This window comes from Lissotriton vulgaris, chromosome 1_1 (assembly GCF_964263255.1).
Source record: "Lissotriton vulgaris chromosome 1_1, aLisVul1.2, whole genome shotgun sequence".
Classification (NCBI taxonomy): domain Eukaryota; kingdom Metazoa; phylum Chordata; class Amphibia; order Caudata; family Salamandridae; genus Lissotriton; species Lissotriton vulgaris.
This window is the reverse complement of record NC_141685.1, coordinates 134,873,314-134,901,131: the sequence shown is the minus strand read 5'-3', so window position 1 is coordinate 134,901,131 and position 27,818 is coordinate 134,873,314. Positions and strand designations below refer to the sequence as shown.

Below are 27,818 nucleotides of genomic sequence, written 5' to 3'. Positions count from 1 at the left end.
GGCTTTGTGGGTGATGCAGGCAGTCTTGTAGATAGATCTTGCCTCGATGGGAAGCCAGCGGAGGGTGGATAACAGGGGGGTGATGTGGTCGCTTCTTTTGGCCCCATAAATGAAACGAGCTGCTGAATGGAGAACAGACTTAAGGGGGGACAGGTGGGAAGAGACTTGCAGTAGTCCAGTCTGGAGAGGACCAGCGATTGGACCAGGGTTTTAAGGTCTTGCTCCGGGAAGAAGGGACGAATCCCCCAAAGAAGGCGCAGTTGGTATCGAGCAGACTTTGCAATTGAATCAATGTGGGAGATTAGATTGAGTTTTGTGTCGAGTATGACACCAAGGGATTTTGCGCTGTCGACAATTGTTGTATTTCTATCTAGGACCCTAATTCGATATTCCTGATTCATGCCCTTATGTGGTTATAAGTAATAATATCCTTATAAAGGCATAAGAATCATATCCATATTCAGTAGTAGCCCATGCAGTCCAAAGCACAGCTCGGCTACTCCCATCAACTCCTAGAAAGCACAACGCGTTCTTTAAACAAACCAAGCCTCCAGCAGCCCGGGAATTCCCCCCCTGCTTTTGATTTGATTTGAACAAGAACTGGAGTCCAGAAAGAACTGTTAGTTCTTAGTGACGTCTTATGTCCAACCTTACGTCAAACCCGGCACCTTTCAGGTATAAATATACCAACAGTTGCTTTAAGCAAACACACGGTGGTTTGGAGCAGAGCGGCTATCTACTTGCCCGAGAGCCCAGCTGATGCGAGAGCCCACGGAAGCCGCCCCTCCCCTTTGACGCGCTGGAGAAGCTGCTTTTTATCACGCCGAGAAAATCCAGCTCCGGTGTTCCCGAGTCACCCTCGCGGGTTGCTGGGAGATCGAGTCCTGAAGAAAGAGATACCAGACCTCCCACATTCTATTACCAAGGTACGGGGCTGACTAAACCCTTAAGAGAATTCTTGATTCAGATTCTTGGCAAAACAATCTTAACTAACTTAACTTAAACTGCTACTTACTTACTCCTTCCCAAGTATTAGGCTTAGGTCAGGTACACCGGGGTAGGCGTAGTTAGAAGCACCAGTTGAGTACGCTAGTCAATAATTTTATGTATGTATGTATTTTATCCATTTTAAAGTATCATATGGCTAAGAAACCATATCAATGCTTTTACAGTATTATTTCATAATACTACTTTTACTGTACGCACTTAACTTTATGATAAGTATTGCAATTGTGGCAATTCATTTCTCTTGCATGAGAAAGAAGACTGCTCAATAAATACCACCTTTTATTGAAAACGCCCGTCTCTCTATTTCTCTGCACTCTGGTGAAACTAAGTATGCACGGTTGACTGAGTGAAATAGCTGCCTATTGTTTTCACACGACTCAAGGTATACACTCTTTTCTGAGGGAGCAAAGGTGTCATGTTTGTATGGTTGTCAGAAGCTAATCCCTTCTTGTCTAAATCCAGAGAGTTAACTCTTTCCTGAACATTCGAGAAAGTTTCTAGTGACCTCTGAACTACCTGGCAAAACTAATTAAGTCTAATATAGTCAGTAGATACCTAGTCGACCTCAGTCCTACGTCTACACTGCTGTTTATATTATTCCAATGCGCAGAGCCTATTGGGAATATAGGAACTACACTACACAATGATGGGTTTATTGTTCAGTAAATTCATCTGGTCCATCCATGATTGAACCGGGGGAGGAGAAAGTGAGGAGGAGAGTGTGAGAAGTTGGCCTGGTATATAATGCTCACTAATTCTTAGTGATCACTTTGTACCATGCCAAGCAACCCTTATGATGATTGGTTGTAATTCAACCTTGTAGACCAGTTATCCTAGTGGTAACGTGGACAAAGCAGTCTTAGGCTAAACTCTGAAAGGCATGTGAAGCCAGCTGTATTACCATACACAACCCCCTTGAATACCAAATGAAAGGACACCACACAGATATATATTGAAAATATATATTGATTTATTAACTATAAAATCCCCTGGACTCTTTATGAGCACAGAAGCACAAGCGTTAAATCACAAGACAGTTTAAAATACACAAAAGTTGCACAATATGGATGAGCCCTAGGGGCCACCTAAACCATATACTAAGAAAGTGGTATAAGAGATACCAATCGGAATGGGAACAGGCCTAGGGCCTTGGGAATCGCTGGAGCTATTCGAGACTAGCAGTGACTAGTGAAGTAGTGTGGCTCACTGGTTAGAGGCGGCAGACCCGAGAGCAGAGGACGGCCCGGGACCAGGGTTCGATTCCCGGCGCGGCAGGTTTCTGGACCAGGGTCAGCGGACTCGATAATTCTCTCGCCTCGGTGCCCACTCTGATCAGCGATCACACTCGGCAACTCTGGGCATTAGCTTGCCTCATCTTCACTAACGGCCCCACCAGACCGCCGGGGATGCCTGGTCTCACCCTGGAGATACCCATTAAGGGACCATCTCCCAGGGAAGCCAGGAAGGGTTTCGCAGCGGTCGAAGCGCCTTGGGACCCTCCGGGTAAGTAGTGCGCTATATAAATGCCTATACATACATACATACATACTAAGTCGGGAAAGGCCCGCGGGACTCGGGTGCAGTGTTCAAAGTGCACGCACTTTCCAATGTAAAGTCTATGGTGCGTAAAAAGTACAAAGTTAGTTAGTTCGGAACCTTCCGAGTGACCTAGAAAGCTGAAACTTGAGACACAGGCCCTAGAGATGTGTACCAGTGTAGGAACACCGGCGGAGCTGAGTTACCTCACCCACAGGAAGCGGGTGCACAGGGTCGAAGTAGTGTCGGGTTTCGTCACGCTGGTCGATGGTGCTTGGAGCTGAAGATGCTGCAGGCGGCTTGATGTGAAGAGTTCCGGTGGATCCAAGGGTGGATCTGAAGATGTGAAGACCTGAAAGCAGAGGGGACAATGTTCAAAGTCACTAGCCAGTGACTACCGTGGAACCAGATTGGAACCAGGCGATGTCGGGTGCAAACAGGCGTTGTTGTGTAGCTTCTCTCTGCAGCCACGTGGACACCGGGGGTCGAGGACGTTCAGGAGTCGGTCACAAGCTGTTCCATGCAGGCTTCTCACTGTTGGCGGTGTCGGCAACTTGATCGGAGCAAACAGGCCTTGGCTAATGCAAGCCACGCAGGAATTGAAAGATGCTTAACACTCGGACCAGCAAGGTCAGAGCGAGTGCTCCTTTTCACAGGAGCTTGGGTGAGTCTGGAGCAACCAGACCCGCTGTGTAGTTCGTCGGTTTTGTTGCCAAGATGGCCGCTGACCACGTGGCTAGTGGCCGGGATGGCGCGTCAAGTGGCACAATGCAAAAGGGCCCCACGCAGAACGTGGAGATGCTGGGGGGCTGATCTTCGGTGCAAGGGCTGCTCGGTGGTGAGGGTTCTCAGTCCCCAAAGCACAACATCGAGGATGCCTCAGATGCTGCGCAGTCAGCTTTTCGAGTGTCTTCCAAGAGGTCCGGTCCCACGTCACTCGGTGCCTCCACGGGTCCCTTCTTTGCACGGACTGTGGATCGGGCTTTGAGAGGTCTGGGAGTCTGGTTCTTATTGGGCTCTGGGCTCGGGCTCCGGCGGGAGGCGGCGGCAAAGCAGACTTCGAGTTGCTGGTTGGTGCCTGTATTCACAGGGTGGCAACTCCTAGGCCACAAGGGAGATTCTCTTCAGTCTTCTGTGCAGCAGAATGTCGAAGTCCAGTCTTCTTCTTGTTTAAAGTTGATTCAGGATGATCTGCTGTGCAATGGCGCTGCTCCCACTCTTATTCCAAATCTGAGGGGTGGATCACCTACTAGGTCCCTCCTCTGGGAGGAACCAGGAAGGGGGGCGGTTACACCCCCTTTCCTTTGTCCAGCTCCTCGCCAGGCCTGGGTCTGGAAAGTCCCAGGACCGGTTTGGACTGGCTTACGCACGGGGACACCTTGTGTGCCCCGGGCATGTCTCAATCTATTCAGCCCTGTCCTACCCAATACACAAAACCCTGTCTGGGGTGGTGCTCGCACCTCCCAAGGCAGGAAACCCTTTGTCCAAGCCTCCCTCGCTGGAAGGACTCCTAGCAGCAGGAGGTCAGACTCGTGTCTGTGGTGGCAGCATTCATTTTGTGATGCTGAGGCTCTGGTTAACTTTAACCGGGGTTAAGGCTACACACATGTCGTGTCCCTCTAGAAGGGTGAAATGCTATCCCCGTCTACAGAACTGTCGAGGGGATAGTATTCCAATTCGTATGACACCTTACTCGACATGTTTTGATAAAGCCAAACCAAAGATAGCATATAACCGCGAGGATTATACTGCACTTAAGAGTATATGGTATGGCAATATCCCGGAACAGCTTAGGGAGTGGTTCCCGACAGCTGCAGACCGGCTCAGCTCATGCTAGAGCACCATCTCACATATTTCCAAGCACTCTGCCTCCAGGGTTGAAGAGGCCTTCCATAGGAGTGGCTGATAGGAACATATGTGTCCAGTTTAAGGGTAGATATAGGGATACTATACCTAAGTAAGAGGTGATTACACCAACTTACCCCAGCTGAGTGATCAGCCAGTTGTGTCAAATATGGAGGCCAGGCCAGGGGTGGCACAATACATGCTGCAGCCCCTGGTAGGCCTTGGAAACACCTATGCCCTGGGTACCTATGGTACACTGTTACAGGGGCCTATAAGGTGAACCAATTCCAATTGTGTTATGCACCTAAGGCACATGGAGTCCATTTTAAGGAGAGAGCAATTAGCCTGGGGCCCTGAATGGCAGGATCCCAGGCCAACTAAGTCAAAAACCAGCTAAACACCAGGCAAAACGTTTGGGGGTAACCATAGTCAGATATCCACCTTCCTACAGAGAGGAGGAGGAATTCCGTTTTGGAGGGCTTCAGAATCATTTGCTGTGTTGACATCCAGTTTTGAATCGAGTCCAGAGTAGAGCTTAGGACGGAGAGATCGTGAGTGGAGGTAACCTTGAGGTAAATTTGAGTGTCGTCTGCGTAGAGATTATAGTGGACCCCAGATTTACTTAGGAGATTTCCCAGTTGTTCCAAATAGAGATTGAACAGTGTGGGTGCAAGTATAGAGCCTTGAGGAACACCTTGACCACCCGCCAAAGGCGATGAAAGACTGTCCGCTATTTTGATCATTTGGGATCTATCAGAGAGGAAGGAAGCAAACCATTTAAGTACAGTGCCCTCCAAGCCCATTCTCTGTTGAAGAGTGTTAAGGAGGGTGTTGTGATTGACAGTGTCAAAGGCTGCAGAAAGGTCAAGGAGAATTAGAAGATAGGACCACCGCAAATCGAGTATCCGCATTGCGTCATCAATCACTTGCAGCAGGGCTGTTTCAGTGCTGCAGTTTTGGATGAAGCCGGACTGAAAATTGTCAAGAAGATCATTGTCCTTGATATGACGAGAGAGCTGTTTCGCAACACATCTTTCTGTGATCTTCGCAAGAAAGGGTAGGTTAGTGATGGGCGGAAGTTGTTGAGGTAATTCGCATAAGCAGTGGGTTTTTTAAGCAAAGGGGTGACCTGCCCAGTTTTGAAGGGAAGAGGAAGGGATCCTTGACAGAGGGACAGGTTGACCAGAGCGGTCCAATAGGGAAGAGAAAGGGTATAGAAGTCAATGGCAATGGCACTGGGGATGGGGTCAAGAGAATGGTTGGAGGGCTTTGTTTCTAGGATGCACTTGAGGAGGACAACTTCAGAGATGGGGTCGAAGTTTTGCCAAATAGTTAGTGATTTGCGCTCCTCTGGAGGGGTAGGATGAGCGACCTGATCCACAAGTGATTTCACTTTTTCATCAAAGAATACAGTGAAATCCGCAGCTTTCTTTGTAGATTCCTCCAACTTGGAGTTTGGGGAGAGCAGTTAGTATTCTTGATGAGATCAAAACGTTTTTGGGTCTATTTTTGGCTGAGTCAAGGAGGGTTCTGAAGTCCGACGCTTTCCCAAGGAAGTTGTGGTTGTGGTACTTGGATCTTGCTGAGCGAAGCGTGGCCAAATTATCGGTGGAGGGCGCTTGTCTCCATTGTTTCTCCAGGAGTCTTAGGTGCTTCCTTTCTTCATAGAGGGATTTGTTGAACCAAGGTGCTGAGGGAATGGGCCTTTTCTTTTTGCTTTGGAGAGGAGCGACGTTATTGATTTCGACTGCAAGGACTGAGAGGCATTGGGAGGTGAGGATGTCAACATCTAGGTTTGGGTCTAGCCTTGGAAGTGACAGCAAAGCTGATTCACAGAGGGAACCAACGTCAATATTTTTAGTGTCACGGAACCAGGAGGTAGCCCTCTTAGGTTGGCCAAGAGTTATAGAGTGTGATAGGTGAAGAGAGAATGGGATGAGGAGGTGGTCAGACCAGTCTACATGAATAGGGGTAGCGATAGAAAGCATGCTTGCTTTAGAAATACCAAGGGCCATTATTGAGCCCTTAGAGTGTGTTGATTCTGTGCTGTGTTGGATAAGATCGTCTGTAGAGAGGAAGGTGGCCAGCAAATTCGCGGAAGAGACTTGCGGAGAGCCCTAGTGGTGATTGAAGTCACCCACGAAGGTCTGATTGTCACTTTGCGAGTATTGGTGGCTGATGAAGTCTGTGAGTTCCTCCATAAGCAAAGGGCCGCTGACAGGTGGGCGGTAAATGACATGGAATCTGAGGGGTGAGCGGTGTTGTAGTTGAAGCTCAAGAGATAGACATTCAAAAGTGTGGAAGGCGCTGATGGGAGAAGACTTAAGTTGAAGGAAGTTTCTAAAGATGACTGCAACACCTCCCCCAATGTTGTCAGTTCTGTCATTCCTAAAAATAGAATAGCCTGTGGGTAATAGGAGATCAAACATAGAGTGAGAGGTATCATTGAACCAGGTCTCTGTTAGGAAGAACATGTCAATATTGTGATGGGTGATGACATCAGAGATTTTGAGTTTGTGTTTTATTGCAGATCTGCAGTTGTGGAGCAAACATCGCAGCTCTGTCGAGACTGTTTTGGTGACGGGGCACATGGGCTAAGAAGGGGGATAGGGATGTTGTTCTTATACGGGGTGCACGGGAGGGTTTAGGTGGATGCTTGGTTCTGACAGAGGAGATGGTCGGAATAGTGTAGATAGTTGGGTTACTCAGGGATGCAAGTTGAGGAAGGGTGGCGTTCAAGGGCTTGTGTGAGTGAACGATGTTTGCAGACGACAGGTTATGCTTGGCTATTGTGGGGTGAGGGGGTGAGGTGCATCTCAAGGACCGATGAGAGTTTTCCAAAGGAGTTGAGGTGAATTGGAAAGTATGTATGTATGTATAGGCATTTATATAGCGCACTACTTACCCGTAGGGTCCCTTGGCGTCCCAAGTGGAAATCTTGGAGCTTAAAACTGAAATGGAAGCTACAAGCTGGGAGATGGAGGAGATAAGAGAGCCAAGCTTATTTTCAAGAGAGAGTAGGGCCGAGCACGGAAGTTTGGGTGTCTCGATGGCAAAAGGAGGGGGTGAAATTGGTTGCGGAAGGCAGGAAGAGATGGGGGACAGGAGGAGAGTTGGGGTATAGGGTTCAAAGGTGGGGAAAGGTGGAGGTTGAGAGCGGGGGTTGGGGTATCAGAGGTCAAGGGAGAGTTGTCTTTGTTGGCGTTGCACGAAGGAAATTAATTAAGGACATATTTAGGGGGAGATGGGTGTGGATCAAGGCGGTGGGATAGAAGGAGAGGGAGACGGGAGGACTGTGAGGTGTCATAGGAGTGTAGGAGGTTTGGGGGGAAAGAGGGGAGGTGGTTGGAGAGGTCCTGTTGGCTAGGAGAGCTGGCTGGGAGGGAATGGGCATCTGGCTGAGTGAGGGGGTTGGGAGAGGGGGAAGTTGAAGAAAGGAAATGGTTCTGCTGGGCCCGATGGGTGGAGAGGGAAAGGGTTACCAAGGGGGGAGAGGGGGTAGCACAGCATTGCTGGCAGAGTGGGGGGAAGGAGAGAGATGCAGTAGGAATGTGGAGAAATCAGTGTAAGAAGCGAGGGGAGGAGGGGGTAGAGAAGAGGGGGAGAGGGAGGAATAAGGGGAGCATAAGGAAAGTTAGCTTGGGAGGAGGTTGGAGGAGGGGTAGACTAAAAAAGGGAGTAGCAGGTAGGAATAGGGGGGAGAAGATGAGATTGGAGTACCGGGACGGTGCATATTGGACGAGGAGCGTATTAGCTAGTGGTACGGATGACGTGATGAAGGGGGGCATACTGTGAAGTGTGAGGAAAGGGAGAGGAGGGCACAAGGGAGGGGGATGGAAGAGGGCCGACATGAGCCCCCTGAGGGTGTAGCCTATTGGAGTGTGGAGGGTCAGGGGAGGAGAAAGGGAGTAATGGGTGGAGCTAGATGGAGAGTCAGGGGAAAACACAGTCGCAGAGGAGGGGAGTAGGGAGGGGAAGAGGTGGTCAAAGAGAGAGAGACAGGTGTCTTTGCCGAGTTCTGGGGTGAACCAGCTGGCCCTCTTGTTGGTGTCTCTGTGGGGGGGGTTTCTTCAGCAGGGCGAGGGTGTTGGCGCAGTCCTCAATCCAGCGCCTGAGGCTGTGGGCAGCATCGTCGGTGTTGGATTGTACAGTGAGTGGGCTGAGAGTAAGGTTTGCATGTAGTTGGTCTTCGGTAATATTGCTCCAGCAGCGGTGGGGGATCTGTTGGATGCGGTGGTGAGTGGTGGGTTTCTGTAAGGTGAAATGGATACAGTGGTGATCGGTCCAGAGGAGTTTGGTGTTGTGGTTGAAGGAGACGTGCAGGCTAGAGGAGAAGACGGGGTCGAACGTGTGGCCGGCGTAGTGGGTGGGCATTGTGACGAGTTGTCTCAGCCCGAGGTTGGTGAGGTTATCGATCAGGGTTGTGGAGTTGCTGTCTTTGTTGTTCTCAAGCATAAGTTCAGGTCTCCGAGGAGGATGTAGTCTGAGGAGGTCAGGGTGTGCGTGCTAATAAAGTCGGCGATGGAGTCGCTGAACTGGGGGCGGAGTCGTGGGGGTCGATAGATGAGGGGGCCTCTGAGGGTGGAGTAGGGGTCTGTGTGGTTCTGGAAATGCATGTGTTTGGTGGTGCTGAGAGTGTCATCGGTGCTGGTCGAGACGTTGATTGTAGGGTCAAGGGTCGTTCTCCTCACCGGGCAGCGGCTGCATATAGGGCGAGGTGGGAGGAAGGAGAAGCTGGGAGGCAGGAGGCGGGAGCAGTCAGGGGGCGGGCTGCAGGGGGCGCAGCAGCAGGAGCGGTGAGGGGCGACTAAAGGAACGGAAGGCAAAGGGCACAAAATAGAGGGGCAACGAGTGGAACAGGAGGCAAAAGGGCATGGAAATGCAGGGGCAACAAATGGAACAGAAGGCAAAAATGGGCAGAGGGTTACAGGGGCAGCTTAAGGAACAAAAGGCAAAGACGGGCAGAGAGACACAGAGACAGCGAGGGGTACAGAAGGTATAACCGGGCAGAGAGACACTGGGATATCGAGGCGAACAGAAGGAAAAAATGGCACAGATCAAGTACCGGCAGCAGGGGAAGAAAGAGAACAGCAGTCACAGGCACACAAAAAAATGATAATAAAGGCAATACAGTAAATACAATACAATAAATAGCGGAAAAATAGCAGAGATGAACAAACCTATGACCTACCACTGGCCACCAGGAATGAGGCACAGGTGGTTGCCTGCGGGTTGAGGAAGGCCTCAAACGTACTCAGCAGCGGCAGCTGGGGCAGGGACACACAGGCGGTGCTGTGCGGAGGGGGAGCGGCCTACCTGGCAGGGCCAAGTTAACTCTCATGGAGTATTGCCTCTGGATCGAGCAGCCCTGTGCATGCTGCTTGAATGCTTTTATCCTCTTTCCTTTCTTTCTTCCTTACGAAGAGCTTATATTTTAAAGTGTTTTATTGTTAACCTAGCCATAAATCCCCAAAGCTTTCTTTGCTATTTGGGGATTTGGAACCCCTTTTTGTCTCTTGTTATTTTCTGTGCGCACGTTTTGGGAATTTCACTTCAAGCACATATGAAAACATTCAGTTTACTGCTTTTCTGAACATCATGTTGTGGATATTTACCTTTGATGCTACTTAAAACACTCTCAATGGACATGTCGGAAATCACACAGGTCACCTCCAGACTTATAGCTTTAGGGGACCAAGAGCCACATGCATCAAGCATCTTTGCCCTCGCGAGGGCAAAAAGGACTTTTCTGAAGCATGAAAGGCTTTGTATTTGCAAATTAGGTAATTGCTTTTTTTAAAATTACCTATATGGCGAATGCATTCAGGAAATTGCAATTGGTCATTCCCTAATGCCGATGCGCGTAGCCTAAATGCGAACTGTGCATTTAGAATTCGCTGATTACCTTCAACTTCAAGTTGATGGTAATTTGCACATGCATTGAAAATGCACAAAAATGCATTTTTCAAAGTGATATGTGGCACAGTTGGGGCCCGAGGCACCATCCAGTTCTGTGCCATTGGCGTCCCAGTTCAGTCCATCCCTAATTGGCATACTAATCCCTGAACAGTATTTTTTTAATGGCTTCGGAAACGCTTCTGTTATCTAAAGGTGTAATATCTGACATTAGTTTTTGCGCATTTTAATCCAGAAAATCCTAGCCACTGGCAGTCAGTGGATCACTCCTGAATCTCCAAAGCTCAGTGTGTGTGAATCTACTAATGAAAAAGTTACACGGACGGATTACAGCTCCCTGAGTCAGCAGCAAGGATTGCTGAGCCATAGTGGTGGCCACATCTCCCCTACTGTCAAGATCATTTGCCCTACCAATCCACCCGCCTACCACAATAAGATACATTTTGTGCAAACTGTTCCTTCAAATGTACAGTGGGCCTCATTTATGAAAAGTGACGCATCACTGCGTGAAAACAGCGATGCGTCCCTTTTCATTGCGTCCTACTTGCGACATGCTGGATGCGTCATATTTATAATATGCCGCATCATGTCGCAAGGAGTTACAGATACGTCCGAATTTCTGACATATCTGTAGGGTGCAAAAGTGACGCATTGATGGAGTGTGTCACAAAAGTGACGCAACTCCAGCAATGTGGAGTGGTGTGGCTCACTGGTTAGAGGCGGCAGACCCGACAGCAGAGGACGGCCCGGGACCAGGGTTCAATTCCCGACGCAGCAGGATCGTGGACCAGGGTCAGCGGACTCGATAATTCTCATCTCGGTGCCTACTCTAACCAGGGATCACACTCGGCAACTCTGGGCATTAGCTTGCCTCATCTCCACAACGGCCCCCCACATACGCCAGGGATGCCTGGTTTCACCTTGGAGATACCCAGTAGGGACCATCTCACAGGGAAAGCCAGGACGGGTTCCCCAGCGGTCTACTGCGCAGAGATACTCCTTCGGGAGTCGATTCTAGCGCATTACAAACCCACAATTAATGTGTCCTTTTACATGGGACAAGCCCCATGTGAAAGGGCCTGCGTCAGTCTTACGCCTGCTGTGAGGCAGGCTCAAGAAATTGACGCATTTGTGTCCTAGAAGTGGCGCAGTGAAATCTCATAGATTTCACTGCATCACTTCTACGACCCTTTCTTGCGTCAATACGACCCCATGCATACATTATACCTGGTGCAGGTATAATGTGGCGCAGGGGTTTACAAAGTGACGCATCTACTTAGATGCGTCACTTTGTAAATATGGCGCAACAAGGTGCATTTTTTACATCACTGGTGCGTCACAATAAGTGACGCACCAGTGGCGTAAAAGTGACGCACAGACACATAAATGAAGCCCAGTCTTTTTAGCTATTTGTGCGTGCACTCAGGGATGTCTGTGGGGCAGCAACACACATTTCAGGACTTTCTGTGCTGCACATTGTTCCTTTCCATGCCCTGTCCAGCTGGTGTTAGTCTGCTAAGGACATCCACTGACTTCTGCCAACATGTTTTGCACACTTTAACCTCTAACACTTTAAAGGCCGGGCTTAGATCAAATGTTAAAGTAAAATGTTTTTTCCTTACGTGACTGGCAATAAATCTTGAAACTCTGAGAGTTGTAAGAGTGTGAAGAGTGCATACTTTATGTTGTCTAACCGAGGTGCAGCAGGGGAGCCCAGTTCGAGCTGTGCATTTGTTTACTGTATTCATTCATTATCTTCATTAGAGCCAGAGGTTGGTCCCTCCTGCCTCTGTCCCCTGCATCCACGTTGGCTGCGTTCATGATAGTCACTCGCTTTGGTACTCTATCAGTTGGGTTAGGTAGGTCTTTGATTTGCCCACCCCACTTCATGTACTCGTCCATTTTCTTGGTATAGGGCTTATCTCTTCGCATCTCAGGGGGATCTTCTAAAAAACGTGTGATAATCATCGGCGAAATCGGTTATCGCAATGTTTCCTATCGCGGTCCTTCATGGGAAAATAACTCTGTGTTAACGTTCTATTTCCAACACGGCGATTACATGCAATATGTTCCCGATAACGTGTCAAATGTCCGCGATAAAGTCTCCAGGACGGCGATAAAAATGTAAACCCCAATGCAAATGAAGTTGCGATGGGTTCAACCGCGATAAATAAATCAGCAATAATCTTCACCGGGCCTGCAAGTCACACACGGCAGGTGGGAAAAATCACTATAAAAGTAGAAAAAAAACATACAAACAAAAGCAAAACATCAGCGAAGCACAATCGAGGTAGCCGGAGCAAGTACAGAGAAAAACCAGAGCCCCACAAGCCCCGCGGAGGACCAGCCTGGGACCTTGAGGTCAGGGAAGGCCAAGGACAAGAAGAAGAGGAAGACGCAGTTCAGTCCGCAGGCAAACAGGATCCTGATAACGGAGGTGGTAGAACACCATCAACAACTTTTTGTCACCTCCACTGCGTCATTGGCAACAAAAAATGGAATATGGCAGTCCATCGTGGACAAGGTGAATGCAGTCGGAGTGCTGAAGAGGACAATGGAAGAGGTTAAGAGGCGCTGGAAAAATGTGAAGCGCAAAACGCAGCAGAAACTCGCTAACAACCAGAAGGCAGCAATGCAGACTGGAGTTGGGAGTCCAATGCCACAGGAAGAGCTGGACGAGATAGAGGAAATGGTGTCCACCGTCATCAGTGGGGAGACGGTGGCAGGAGTTGGGGGACCGGACACCGCTCAACATGACCTGACACAACAGCACCAGGATGAGTAACAACCAGAGACTGGGGGGATGTTAGAGATGGGCACAAATGCACAACTAAGTATAGCACATCTACAGACAAACCATGTCCCAGACCCCCAACTCCCAGCAAGAGACCAATGTACCCAAGTCTGCAACATCTCAGCACTGTATAAGCAGAGAAGTGAAAGGCACACCGCATGAAAGAGAGAAGGGGCAGCAAAATCAGAGCTTCAGGGGTGACTATCAAAAAAAATGCAGCACAAACACATAACATGCAGAGCACATCACCATGCATCAACATACATGTGAACACAATGTTAAACTACATCTCCCCTTCACATTGCAGAGGGCAAACCAACACCTCTGCAGAGCAGGCAGAACCTCTGTTCTCTGATGATGAAGAGGACCACCAACCCTTCGACACAGACGCCATCCAAGAGTTCATTGACAGCCCCCGCACCCCACCTCCAGGAGCAGGGCAGCCCAGCTGCATCTAGGAGACCCCACCCCCTGCACAGACCACACAGCAGGCACCACCACAGCTGCCTCCCAGGACCCCCACGAGGAACACCTGGCCTTCCAACGCCGTGTATTGGGGTACCAGGAGAAACGGGCTGACCAGGTGTGGGCGGGGTTCGACCGCATGACAGCCAAACTAGATACCATACGTGGGTATCTAAGTCCCATCAGGGACCACTCACAGTCCCTAACGGACACCCCCAGCCCCCTCCATGTCCTCCAATGATCCATGGCTGACATCGCTGGAGTCCTCACTCAGAGACAAGAACAACTGTCTAGTCAAAGTGGATCTAGCGATGTCAACCGGGAGTTGGCACACATGCGGAGGATAATGGAGACCATGAAGCGGATGCAGGGGAAAAGAGCGGCTGCCATGGCTGCACACCAGCGAGAGGTATCTGGGATCCTCATTACACTAAACACCCTCCTCATGACATTGCTGCCTCAAGGCCTTGCGATAATATATGCTGCTGCTACGACTACATCCACATCTCCGCCCCCTGAAGTGTCCGTGCCACGCAGCGTGGCAGACATTCCACCTCCAGCCCCTGAGGTATCACTGCCACCCAGTGCTGGAGACAGAGCACCACCCACATGTGAGGCACCTGAAACAGCAGAGGATGAAGATGCGGATGATCTGCCTTCGTGGTAAGCAGGACGCAGTAGCATTCATCTCCGCCATATGGCTGGATTGTGCTTGGTTCTGCCCTCGTCATCATCACCTTCCACTGTCCCCCGATACACTCTGCAACACTCAACGTGGACCTTTGACATGGACTGCCATTTTCTGTTTGGTCACCAATGACACTGCATTCAGACTGCGGACTGTACTCTTTCTCTTCTGATGAACTTGACATTCCCTAAATGACTCTGGCTGGCCCTCCACGGGCCAAAAATGTAAAGTGGGGTTTGCATCGCCCTGTCTTGCTCCAGCTGCAACACTCCACTGAATGTGCATTAAACATTCATATTCAAACAGATGTGTCATGTCTATGATCTTTCACGTGTGGAAGTACGGATGATGTAGGGTCAGTGGTTCCCCCTTACGTCCATGTTACTCATGTTGTGGGACTTGGGTCACAGGGAGATACATTGCCAATTGCGGTCCGGGTGGCGCGACACTAAAACAGAGATACACGCATTAATTACTTCCTTGTTCAGCCCAGGATGGAACCACGTCCAGAGCCCCGGGGTCATTGTTCACACCCTTGCGTTGGACTGGCATACGCTAGGCCAGCCCACTCCTCTTACGCTCACAGGCGTGGCAACAACGCTTCATGTCCCAGGTCTTCCCTGTAGTGATCTGCTGATCACAGGTCTAGTTGTCAGCATGTCAAAGCCACTCCCTCATGGCTGGTTTACACCCACCCCACACCCATCCGGGACATGCTTCACAGGACATGTGGCCCTGCCAATTAAAAGGGCAGGGCACACGTGCTGGACACCATTTCCACTCTCTATCTGGGCGTATCCGTGTGGTTATTATTTATGCATGAGGGACTAGGGCCCTACCACATCACATTCCCTAGTGCCGGAGGTGACATGATGGTGTCCGCACCACAAGACTCAATCATAAAGGGTCCATGACTTGTGGGGCACAGACTTGGTGGCACTGGATACACTGCGGCTGGCACAGGCCCACCGCTTCAGGATGGTGACTTTCAGTGCACTGAGGTAGGGGCACCTAAAGAGCTAAGCGGGTGTGCATCCTGCGATGATACCCCATCCTGGCGGTCTGGACTGGTAAGGATTTGGTGAGCCCTGCTGGACTGCAGTGTAGGCCTGAGCCAGCGGGCAGTGAGGGTCTACTGCCACGTGGCATTGCCTCTCGGGCAAACAGAGGTAGTGGCACCTAAAGGGCTGAGCAGGTGTGCAGCCTGCGATGATGCCGTGTGCACTGATATGATCTCTGCCATTGCGAAATCAAGACCCAGACTCAAGTGGGTGCCTTGGTGGCCTGTGGTGCGGGGTGATGATGCTGAGGCTGCCATGGGCACGGGCCTCAGGCTTGAAGCTTGCACCGGCGCGTGGTGGGCCCTCTTGGACACCCGCCGGTGTCGGAAGGTGAGCAGTGAGGCCTGGATGCGCAAGGGCGTGCAATTGTCGCTGGGCGGTGGGAGGGGCTGGGGTGCAGCAGCCAGTGTGCGCAGGGGCGGGCAAGCGATGATGGCATGTGCAACTGTATGGACTCTGCCATTCATGACTCTGGACTCTGTTTCAGATAAGGGACCTGGTGGACTGCAGTCTAAACCGGCACGTGGTTGGACACGCACCGGTGGTAGCAGGTGAGCAGTGAGGCCTGGGTCCTCAGTGTTGGCTCTCTCTCCCTCTCTTTCTCCCTCTCCCTCTTTCTCTCTCTTCCTCTCTTTCTCTCTCCCTCTTTCTCTCTCCCTCTCCCTCTCTTTCTCTCTCTCCCTCTCTTTCTCTCTTCCTCTCTCCCTCTTTCTATCTCTCCCTCTTTCTCTCCCTCTCTCGCTCTTTCTCTCTCTCTCTCTCTATCTCCCTCTCCCTCTCTTTCTCTCTCTCCCTCTCTTTCTCTCTCCCTCTCTCCCTCTTTCTCTCTCTCTCTCGCTCCCTGTCTTGTTCAGGTTGTCGTCTGACATTACACCAGGTAAGAGCAGATGTTAAATTCCTGCTGCTATCGCACCTTATCATATGTTTTGTGTTCTTATGGCGGATTTGGCTGGTCGTTGAGAATGTTATGAAGTGGTGTTGTCACGTCTTTTTGCACGGGAACGCCTACTCTGCATCTCATTAGCAAGTTGACGGTTTTCATCTTTGGCGAAGCTTTTTGCGATTGCTATTGCAGAGAAATTGGTGCTATCGGATGTTAGCATGCTACTTTGGCTGCTAACTTGGCGATAAGCCCTTGATTATATGCCTCCTCATTTATACAAAAAAAGTTACATTTCCACCTTGTAGAGTAAGGGGCAGATTTACAAGCCCCTTGCGCCTCTTTTACGCCGCCGTTGCGTAACTTTTGTGACACAGCGGCGGCGCAAAAGATGCACCATGGTGCTGGGTATTTACAACGTGACGCATCTGGGAGATGCGCCACATTGTAAAGCCCTGCGCCAGAAAGAGCCGTTCCGGCGCAAGGGGGTGGGGGGGCGTTCTGGTGCAGGCACGCCTCCTAAAAGTGGCTGAGTGAAATACTGAGTCACTTTTACGTCCATGCTGCGCCAAAAGCCTGCACCTGTTTGAAGCAGGCGTAAAGGATTGACGCAGCATTGGACAGATAGGGCCCCCAGAGCATTGCTGGAGCTGCGTCACGCTTGTGACGTGACTCCAGCAATGAGCCGCCTTTATGGCAAAGACGCGTCACAGATGCGTCACGCATCTGTGCCGTTTTTGCCCCGTGGCAGCGCATTCATGGTGGCGAAGCCGTGGCGCACAATAACTGGCGCACCCCTGCGAACATAAAGGGATGGAGCAGTTATTGTAAATCTGCCCCCAGATCTCTGAAATACGCTTTCCAGCAGACGTGGAGCGGGGCCAATCGATTTCCATCCCTTCTTCCCCACTTTTCTGTTGTTGTTTTTATTGCCCAGTGAATAGCGAGGCGGCGTCCAAACATTCCTAAATGGATACAATTTTTTTTTTCTCGTCTCCAAAACATTTATTGGCATAATTAAAAACATGTGCTTGAGAATGAAGATCAGAAATACTACTTTGTAACATAGAAGAACATTTGCCAAAACGCTATGGGGCAGATTTATGTTAACTGGCGCATCCCCAGGGATGCGCCAGTTAACATGCGCCACAGCTCCACCAGCCATGGTGCGCCGCATTTATAATGCGGCGCACCATGGTGCAAAAACGGCACAGATGCGTGACGCATCTGTGCCGCAAATGTGGCGCATTGCTGGAGTTGCGTCGCAAGCGCGACGCAGCTCCAGCAAGGCTCGGGGGTGCCCCATTTTAACAATGCTGCGTCAAGACCTACGCCTGCTTCAAGCAGGCGCAGGCTTTTGACGCAGCGTTGGCTTAAAAGTGACTGAGTGAAATCTCATAGATTTCACTGAGCCACTTTTGTGAGGCGCACCTGCCCCGGAACGCCCACCCTGCGCCGGAACGCCCACAAGCGGCGCAGGGCTTTACAACGTGACGCATCTGCCTAGATGCGTCGCGTTGTAAATCGTTCGTAGGGATGCGCCACGTTTACGCCGCCTTGCGTGACGCAACAGCGGCGTAAACGTGGCGCAAGGGCCTCATAAATCTGCCCCTATATATTCAACAATGCTTTGAAGTAAGTGCCAGTCTTCACTTGTTTTCCATAATAAAAAAAAAAAGAAAGCAAAAAGCAATCTGTCACACTGTATCAACTGTATTGATTCTGTTTGGTTACGGTCTATAGTGCAGTTAAGTATAAAAAATATGTCCACTATTGTCGGGAGCGCAGTCTGCACTGTCGGGGTGCGAGCTGATAAAAATGATGATTCCGTATAAAACAATGGGGCATATTACCAAGCAATAGCGATAATTATCGCTATTGCTTGGTTAGAGACAAAAATTTACCGCAGCGCTGAGGCGATTTTTACCGCAAATAAACACTGGTATTACCAAGGTTTAACGCAAATGCGGTAAAAATCGCCGCAAAGCATGAATATCGCTGAAAAGTCCGCGATATTCATGCATGAGCGAGCTAATGCTCTTTGCCATGTTATCCACCTCCCATTGGATAACATGGCTAAGAACTGCTCAGGGCAGGTGTTAGCTTTTGGAGATATTCCCGCATAGCGCGAATATCTCCAAAAGTTGGTAATAGGAGATAGCGATGTTAGCGACTGTTTTCAGTCTCTAACATCTTGGCACGCCCACTTTGCATCTCATTAGTGATAAATATCACTGACATGCAAAGTGGGGCCCAAGATGGTCGCTATCTCCTACTAGCTGTCTCTAACTGGTGTTAACGGCAGCTAGGTAATAGGGAGATAATTTTATCTCCGCTTTCTTGGCTTTTAAAGCCAAAAAAGCGGAGATAAACCCCCTTGATAATATGCCCCAATGTCCTTCAGGCACACTAAGAGGAAACACATCTTTATTGCCTCGATGGGGAATACTGCCTCATGGAAAACTTCAGTCAGGCTGTTCACCTGCTCCTCCCAAACCTTCCCGTTGACTTCCATAACTTCGGACACTTGAATTTGGAGATGACCCACGTGCAAGTGAATGAGAGCGCTGCTTCATCCGCATCTTCATCCTCTGCTGTTTCAGGTGCCTCACATGTGGGCGGTGTTCTGTCTCCAGCTTGCGGTAGATCCTTTTCCACATATGGGTGAAAGGGAAGAACCAGTGCCAGAATGACTCGGCCCCTAGTTGGCTCCAGTACATTTGGGATTTCTTTCAATAAAGTCACAGGTCGATCGCAGCGATCGAGAAGATTCATATTGGAATCCTGTGTTCTGCCATTCGTCTATTTCAAGTACCCTGTACTTTTTTTTCTGAAGTTGCCATATCATAGTTTGCGACATCTCTGTTACGTAGATTTCTTCGAAATGAGGGCCCATGACTTTCGTAACTTCTCCATCTCCTAAATCAAGAAGCCTGTAAGATTTCCAGCCTGGATTTATTTTAAGAAGTCTTTGAAACTGTTCTGGCGAAAACACAAACATGGAGCCACTTCCAAGCAACCCATTGATTGAAGTCCTAGAAAGAAACATGCTACAAACAGATGGCATGAAAGAGTGATATAGTTGTATGGACGGCCAGCGGGAGTTTAACAGGGCTCCTCCGGTGGTCCACATCCTTTTCAGGGCCAGCAGCGGTACAACACAGCCGAGCAACCAGCCCAGGAACAACCGAGCAACCAGCCCAGGAGCAACAGAGCAACCAGCCCAGGAACAACCGAGCAACCAGCCAGGAACAACCGAGCAACCAGCCCAGGAACAACCAAGCAACCAGCCCAGGAACAGAACAACCGAGCAACCGGCCCAGGAACAACCGAGCAACCAGCCCAGGAACAACCAAGCAACCAGCCCAGGAACAGCCCAGGAACAACCGAGCAACCGGCCCAGGGTCAACCGAGCAACCGGCCCAGGAACAACCGAGCAACCAGCCCAGGAACAACCGAGCAACCAGCCAGGAACAACCAAGCAACCAGCCCAGGAACAGAACAACCGAGCAACCGGCCCAGGAACAGCCGAGCAACCGGCCCAGGAGCAATCTCATCTGTTCAATGAAGGGCAGGAGCTGGGCGACATCCCGAGCAGGCAGCCGATCCGCCCTATTGCACGAAACTTACACATTATGCCATTGACTAACTTAACTAATATGACCGATGCTTATTGAAAGAAGCTAATTACCCATTAACTTCCCTTAGAAGAGTAGTGTGCCTGACTATGATTCATGCCTTCCCACTAGAAGACTGATACTCTGGCCTCTTCGTTCTTAAATGTCCGCTCTTTATCGTTTCAAATGCCACAAAGAGCCCTGCATTTAGAATGAGAGTAAAGCAGCATTATGAGGCGCGCACAGGATTGTGGGTATGCAGATTAGGAATGATGCGCTGACTCTTTCCTTCGAGCCTCCCGACCTATAGCGACAGGAGGGAGCGTTGCACCTCCCGCTCCTTCGCGCAGGCGCCTCGTACTGCGTCACGTGACCATGTGACGCCTTCCGGTAGCGCCTGCGGGTTCTAGCTCCTGTCAGCTGCCGAGGAGGCCCAATTGTCCCAGTAAACTCACATGTTAACAAAGTACGGAGTTTCTTGTAAAGAAACCCTCTAAAAATTGATGAAAGCTCCGCTTCTCACGGCCCCTCGAAGTGCGCGTGACCAGCGAAAACGAGTTCATTTGAAACATTACATTTGAGGTTGGTTCGCGCAATCATGACAAAAAATATAACTTACTACTAGTAGGGTGACTTTACACCGGTGACGTGTCAGTCGCTCTCATGAATGTTTCTTGGTGCACAGCTACACGCGCTCCTTCTCCTGTTAAACAGACGCCTGTGTCGCCTGTAGTAATTAATCGGGAGTTTGCCGCAGAGGCTTCTGGGTATGCAAATGATGGTGCTTAGGCACGCCCCCTCAGTGACAGCAAGGCTCCTGCAGCAGCCCCATGGTGACTTGTGCTCTGGATCCAGGCTGAGAAGAGTCTCAAAATCCAGCAATAAAGGGAATGTGTGAAGCTAATTCAATAGTGACAAAAGGTGACACTAGAAGACCCACTAGAAGTAATGCTGCTGGAATAAAGAAAACAAGCATTGGCATAGCCAATAGGTCTTGCCTTTGGGAACTAATAAGTGTTAAGGCAGAGATATTGAGCTTGTGTTTGTATTTAAGTTGTGATGTGCAGAAGTCTGCAGTATGCTGAAATGTTATAATAAAGACGTGTGAAAAGCATTTTTGTTATTTTAGTTATGACACAAAATGAATATAATAAAAAACTATTAATTAGAAGTAATGATTTGAGGTTTTTTTTTATGTTTGAATGCTGGCAACTTGTATCTGCCTGTTCCAATCGTTGCTTTTTATGGTGTTTATTGTTAAAGGGGTGGGTATAAATAACAGGAGAGAGAAAGTTAGTTAATTAGTGAGAGTGATAGATTTAGTGAGTTAATTAGTGAGAGATAGTGAGAAATTGAGAGAGTTAGTAAGAGTGATAAAATTAGTGAGAGAGTTAATGAGAGAGTTAGTGAGTGAGTTAGTTAGTGAGAGAGAGTTATTGAGTGAGAGAGAGTGAGATTTAGTTAGTGAGAGTGAGAGAGTTAGCAAGTGACTTAGTGAGAAAGAGTTTTTAAGTTAGTGAGAGAGAGTGAGAGAGTTAGTGAGATTGAGAGAGTTAGCGAGTGAGTTAGTTAGTGAGAGAGAGTTATTGAGTTAGTGAGAGAGAGTGAGATTTAGTTAGTGCGAGTGAGAGAGTTAGCGAGTGAGTTATTGAGAGTGAGCTAGTTATGATCACCAATTATAAGTGAAATTGAAATGTCAGAATTTCATTGCTCCGGTTTACTCCACCCAGGAGTAAAGAAACAAACAACAAATCTGGATTGAACCTAACAAGCCTTGGCAACAGCAACCCACGCAAGATGACAAGATGACAAGATTGGCTTCGGTGCAGACCAGCAAGGTCTGAGGAACTCACCCTTTGGAGGGGAGTCAGGGCACATCTGGGGTAACCAGGGAAGCCGTAGAAACAAAGTAGATTCCTTCAGGGGGACCCACTAGCCAACGGACTAGGGATCATGAATGCACCTTGAGCGGAAATGCTGAAAGCGGGCCCACGGAACACTCGTGGAGTGTAGGCCCACAATCTTCAAAGCAAAAGGTGCTCAGGGCTTGGACTACAAGTAGCCCAATGCACAACTTCAGGAAATGTCTGGAAGTCTGTGTCCTGTGTCACAGATTCTTCGGGATCCGTGAGGAGCCTTGAAAATGCAGACCGGCAAGATGCTTCTTTGGTGACTGTTTGAACAGGGGAGTCACTCCTTGATCCTAAGGGAGATTTCTTCCATCTTCCAGTCGATATGGAATGTCACAAATCCAAGATATATGTTTCAGAGTTTCGTCCAGGGTAATCTAAAGTCTCAGTGACTGGGTTCCGATATTTATACTAAGTTTAGGGGTTGGACTAACTCTAGGGTCCCACCTATGGGAGGACCTGGGGAGGGGTGGCTATTCCCATCCCCCTTTGTCCAGTTTCACGCCAGAGCTGGGGCTGAGTGCCCCAGCAACCGGTTTGAACTGGGAAATGCATGGGCCACTTTGTGTGCCCCAGGCAGTGTCTGAAAAGCATTCACTGAATGCAACCCACCCTGCCCAAATACACTAAAGCCTGTCTGGGGAGGTGCAGGCAACTCCCTGGACAGGAAACCTATTGACCAGGCCTACCCTGCCGGAGTTTTGTCCAGCAGCAGGAGGTCAGACACGTGTCTGTGGCAGCAGGATCCATTTTGTGATGCTGAGGCTCTTTTAAACATTTACCGGGTATACCAGTGTGTACATGTCTTCTCCCTCTAGAAGGGTGGAATTCTACTAAAGAACTCGACCTAATATTTTAAGGGTGTTGTCTATTAGGGAGATTGGGCGATAATTACACGGTAGTGATCTGTCGCCTTTTTTACAAATTGGTACAAATATGCTTCTCGCCCATGTATCAGGAATCCAGGTTATTAAAAATGTTCAAAAGTAAGGTGGCCCAGAATGCCGGGATCCACTTAATCAAGTCTATCGGCAGCCCGTGGGGACCAGGCGCTTTATTGCCAAGACTTTGGTCTATAGCCTCCGTTACCTCTGCAATGTCAATATCTAGTGGTTTAGGGTCGCCAGAGATAGGAGTCAATTCAGATTCCGGTGGGGCACAGTAAATAGTTGTAAAATGATTCACCCAGGCCTCACTAGTTATATTACAAATAATTGGCGTCAATGACTGTTCCATAGAACGCACATCTCTGACTGTTGACCATGGCTGTATCATAGAACAGCTATAAGGAAGGGTTTCCGAAAGCTGCAGAGGGGCTCAGCTCATGCTAGGGCACCCTCTCACACAAAACCAAGCACTCTGCCTTCAGGATTTTCGAGGCCTGCCATAGGAGTGACTTATAGGTTAAAATGTATATATATATATATATATATATATATGGGTGTATCAAAGGTTATATTAGAGTGTAAGGAGGTGCATCATATTATCACATGAATTATGTCATCAGTGATGTCACTGACCATGTCATGAATGATGTAATATGTGACATCATCAGCAGTGGATTGCGGGTGCGCGAAATATAGTTAGTACAACTAACTATATAGTAGCAATTTCAATGGTTTTTTAAATGCTAAATCCTAACTATATAAGGCCTGAAACCTATGTTTTTTTCAGTGAATATATATATGAAAAAAACATAGGTTTCACACCAGTTATAGTTAGGAATTAGCATTTACAAAAAACCTATTAAATTCACAAAAAAAACATAGGTTTGACACCAGTTATAGTTATCTGGAAATTTTACTCGCATAAAACCATTGAAATTCCCACGTTATAGTTAGTTGGACTCACTATAACCTGCGCGTGCAATGCACTGCTGATGACATCACATATTACATCACTCATGACATGGTCAGTGACATCACTCATGACATCACTGATGACACCATCCAGTGAATGTGTGTCTTTCTGAAAAATAAATATTAGTGAGTAATGTTTAAATATTTAAATATATGTATTAGTGTTTCACTTTGTATATACGTGGCTGCATGGGTTGGTGAGTAACTACATGTGTATCTATATGAGTTATTAGATGTTTTTTTAGTATCAGTATGAGGGTCTGTATTGTTTAGTGTGGGTATTACTTACAACATTGATGCATGAGTGACTGACTCTCTGTTTGTATGTATTTTGAAGACGGCATATGTGCAGGACTGTATGGTGGAATAGTGTGTATATGTGTATGTTAGTGAGTGGATGACTGTCTCACTAGTGTCTTTATCAGTAACTACATATGTTTTAATCTAGAATATGTGAATATTGATACATATAAGTGAGTATATGTGATAGTAAGAGATTGTAAGAGTTCCTGTTTAAATAAGTATGTGTTTCTATAAGTGATTGTTTAAGAGAATAAATATGTGTAAATTTCCATAGAAGTAAGGTGGTAGTGTGTGTATTGCTCTATATGCAAATAAATGGATGTTCAATAGTTTAGTTGCATGTGTGAGTATGTGTGTGAGTAACTTATGGATGACTGTCGGTGTGTAACAGGATGTATAGGTGTATCACTACATATGATGAGTGAGTATACGTATGAGTGATTATATAGAACTGTTGGTGAATGAGTGGATGTGTATATAGATGGTGGAATTACTAAATTGGTTGTTGTAACTGATATCTGTATGTCTATTTTTTTGTAAATTTAAATTTCTATTTTTGAATATGTGTTTCAAGAGTTACATTACAGTGAAAGGAGGTCTGTCACTCTTTCACAAGGATGGTGTCATCAGTGATGTCATGAGTGATGTCACTGACCATGTCATGAGTGATGTAATATGTGACGTCATCAGCAGTGCATTGCACGCGCAAGTTATAGTGAGTCCAAATAACTATAACGTGGGAATTTCAATTGTTTTATGCAAGTAAAATTTCCAGATAACTATAACTGGTGTGAAACCTATGTTTTTTTCAGTGAATTTAATAGGTTTTTTAAATGCTAATTCCTAACTATAACTGGTGTGAAACCTATGGCTTTTTCAGTGAATTTCAATGGTTTTTTAATAGCAAATCTTTATAGGTATGAAAAGTAATATTTTTCATAACAAATTTTATATTGTATAATTATGTAATAATATTTTTTATATATATATATATTTTTTTTTTATTTGCCCCGGAGCGCTCCCGGGGCGCATACCGGGGAGCGCCCCGGTCAGCGCAATTTTGCAGCGCGCCCCAGGGCGCATACCGGGGAGCGTCCCATTAGCGCTATTCCCGCGAACGAAAACAACATTGTGACGTTTCGCGCAGTCGCGTGATGTGCCATATGACGAACTGCGTAAGCGCACCCTGAAGCACGCAATCGCATACGATCGCGCAACGTCTCGATGCGCTTACGCCGCGTGCCCCGGGGCGCGTAGCGTAAGCGCGTCAGGTCATGTGATCTGAAAATAACACTTTTCATTGGTGCAGATCAGTTTTGGTTTCCAAATGATGAAAGCCTGTGTCATGTGACTTGAAAATAACACTTTTCATTGGTCCAGAACAGTTTTGTTTTCCAAATGATGAAAGCCCCCACCTTTTTTCCTTATTCTGACTTTGTCTTTTGACTGAGGAAGACCTTTTTGGAGTTCTATCTCTACTCTTTACTAGTTTGAAATGGCTACATTAGCAGCAGCAGCTGGAGGATCTGCCCCACCACCACCACCACCACCATCTAAAAGTCCACCAGAAGATTACATTGGCGGTCAAGAGGATGAGGAGGAGAATGATGAAGAGGAGGAACAGAGAAGGGAATTCCCGCCTGAAAATAAACAGCCCTACCAACCAAAAGAGCACTTTATTTGGGAGTTCTACAAAATCCCAAGGGGTTTTAAAAAAGTCAACGCTGCAAAGGTGACTTGTTTAATTTGTGATGCTGAGTTGTCCAGGGGGAACCCTAACAATAAGTATTACTTCGGGAATCATACAATGATTGCATCCAAACAATTATTCTAATGCAGAGTTAAGGGACCTCTGCAGTAAGCTACCCCCATCAACTTCTAGACGCTCAACATCAAAACAACCCACTCCATCGGGTCCGGGGGCAAGAGACACATTGGCTACTATTCAACCTAAGTTTGCCAATTACAAAATCGTGTGCAAATATTGTAACAAGACACTTTGCTATGGTGAGCAAAGTATCAAACTTATCATGGTTGCTGGTGATAACCATAAGTGTCCAAGAAAACCCTAAATGTTCCTGATTTTTTTTTTGCTCCAGTTGAGCCATTTACAATTCCCTGTTTTTTGTTTCTCCCCATAAAAAATACAAAAAAAATAAAAGTGTTCAGAAAAGCCAAAAAAAGTAAAAAATGTTCCAAAAAACAATAAAAAAATATAAAACAACAAAAAGAAGAAAAAAATCAGTTCTTTTTAGAACTACCTCCATTTTATAAAAAAAATGCTACATTTTTTGAAAACTCTGTCATTCTTTTTTCCCTATGGTACGCTCCCCGGTACGCTCCCCGGTGCGCATACCGGGCGCTCCCCCCGCGCAAATTGAAAAAAATAAAAATTTCTTTCGCCCCGCGGGGCCCTTTTATGGCCCCCACATCAAACCTAGGAGGGCAGGGGGGGTTTACTCAGCCCCCTTATGGCCATTTCCCCCTTTGTTTTTGCCACCTCTTGTGTCTCAATTTTACCGAGACACAAGATGGCGGCCGCTCCGGACTGTTTGGAATGTTTACAGACACCCGAGAGCCAATCAGTTTTCCGTGCACAAGTCGCGTAGCACGCCCGGTGCGCGTACCGGGGCGCGCTTATAGATCTATATATTTTTTTGAACCTAAATTACTCAAAATCCACTGGAGCACATATCTTGAGACACAGCAAAGGCACATCCGGCTACCAGTCCCTACAATTTTGCCAAGTTTGGTGGAAATCCATTCAGCCGTTCGGGCTAAAAGTGAGTTTGACCGCCCTATGGAAATTAACATGGAGAAAACACATTTTGGGACCCCCCTTTTATCTCGGCCCCCGCTTGACGAATCCCCCCCACATTTTCAGGGAAGAAGCGGAGCAGAGCGGGCCAGGAACTTTGAGAAATTCGCGAAGATTCATCCACCGGCGCCAAAGTTATTCCCAATAGAATGTTGCGGATTTCCTATGGAAAGTAGATCCTAACTATAACTACCTACTGGCGACCGCCAGTAGGTAATATTGATATAGGTATACTATATCTAAGTAAGGGGTGCTTACACCACCTTACCCAGGCTGCACGTGCTGACCTGTGGTGCCATTATTGAAGTCTTCCCAGGGGTGGCATAACACATGCTTCAGCCCCTGGTAGGCCTCTGGGGTACCTATGACCTTGGTACCTAAGGTACAATATACTAGGGACTCACAAGGGTAACCCAGTAACCAATCTGGAGTGTACCTAAAGTACATGTAACCAATTTAGAGAGGGAACAGCTAGGCTGTGGTCCTGATTAGCAGGGCCACAGCAAGACTAAAGTAGCTAAACCAGCGAAACACAGCAAAAAGTGGGGGTAACCATAGGAAGCAGACCCTACACTCCTACATCCGCTAACCTCCTTGCACTCACTCACATGGCATAAATTCCGCACTCTCCCATCTTTAAGTTTCACTGCACCTTCCAACACCTTTATGATCCTCAATGGATCAGACCAACGAGGTGCCCCCTTTTCCACTAGGCCTGGTTTCCTCACTCGCACATACTGATGTACCAAAATATTTGTCCCTACCAAGAGAGTTGACAAATTCCTCCTGCATACCGAACTAGCCGAATTCTTCCGGAAGTTGAAGCTCCGCGTCTTTTTTGAAAGACAAGACACCAATAATGACACAAGGGAAACCAATGAGACTGGTCTACGACCCAAATCTACATTCAAGCCTCCACCTTTCAGTATACCTGTAGAGATCATTGCCTTCCAGCAGGCCGTCTACAATGAAGTAGAGAAAACCAATCAATCAGAGACTTACAACAACCTATCAAAAGAAGAACGGGCAGCACTGAAAACCCTCCGAGACAACAACAACATTACCATTAAACCCGCCGACAAAGGCGGTGGGATTGAGATACAAGACACCGAGGCTTA

The 27,818-nt window shown here is 48.0% G+C and overlaps 1 pseudogene; it reads right to left on the bottom strand.

Moving 5' to 3' along the window:
* LOC147737785 (protein-L-histidine N-pros-methyltransferase pseudogene) overlaps window positions 1-19,326 on the bottom strand; it is a 73,750-nt pseudogene extending 54,424 nt beyond the window's left edge.
* Between the last annotated feature and the right edge of the window lie 8,492 nt (window positions 19,327-27,818).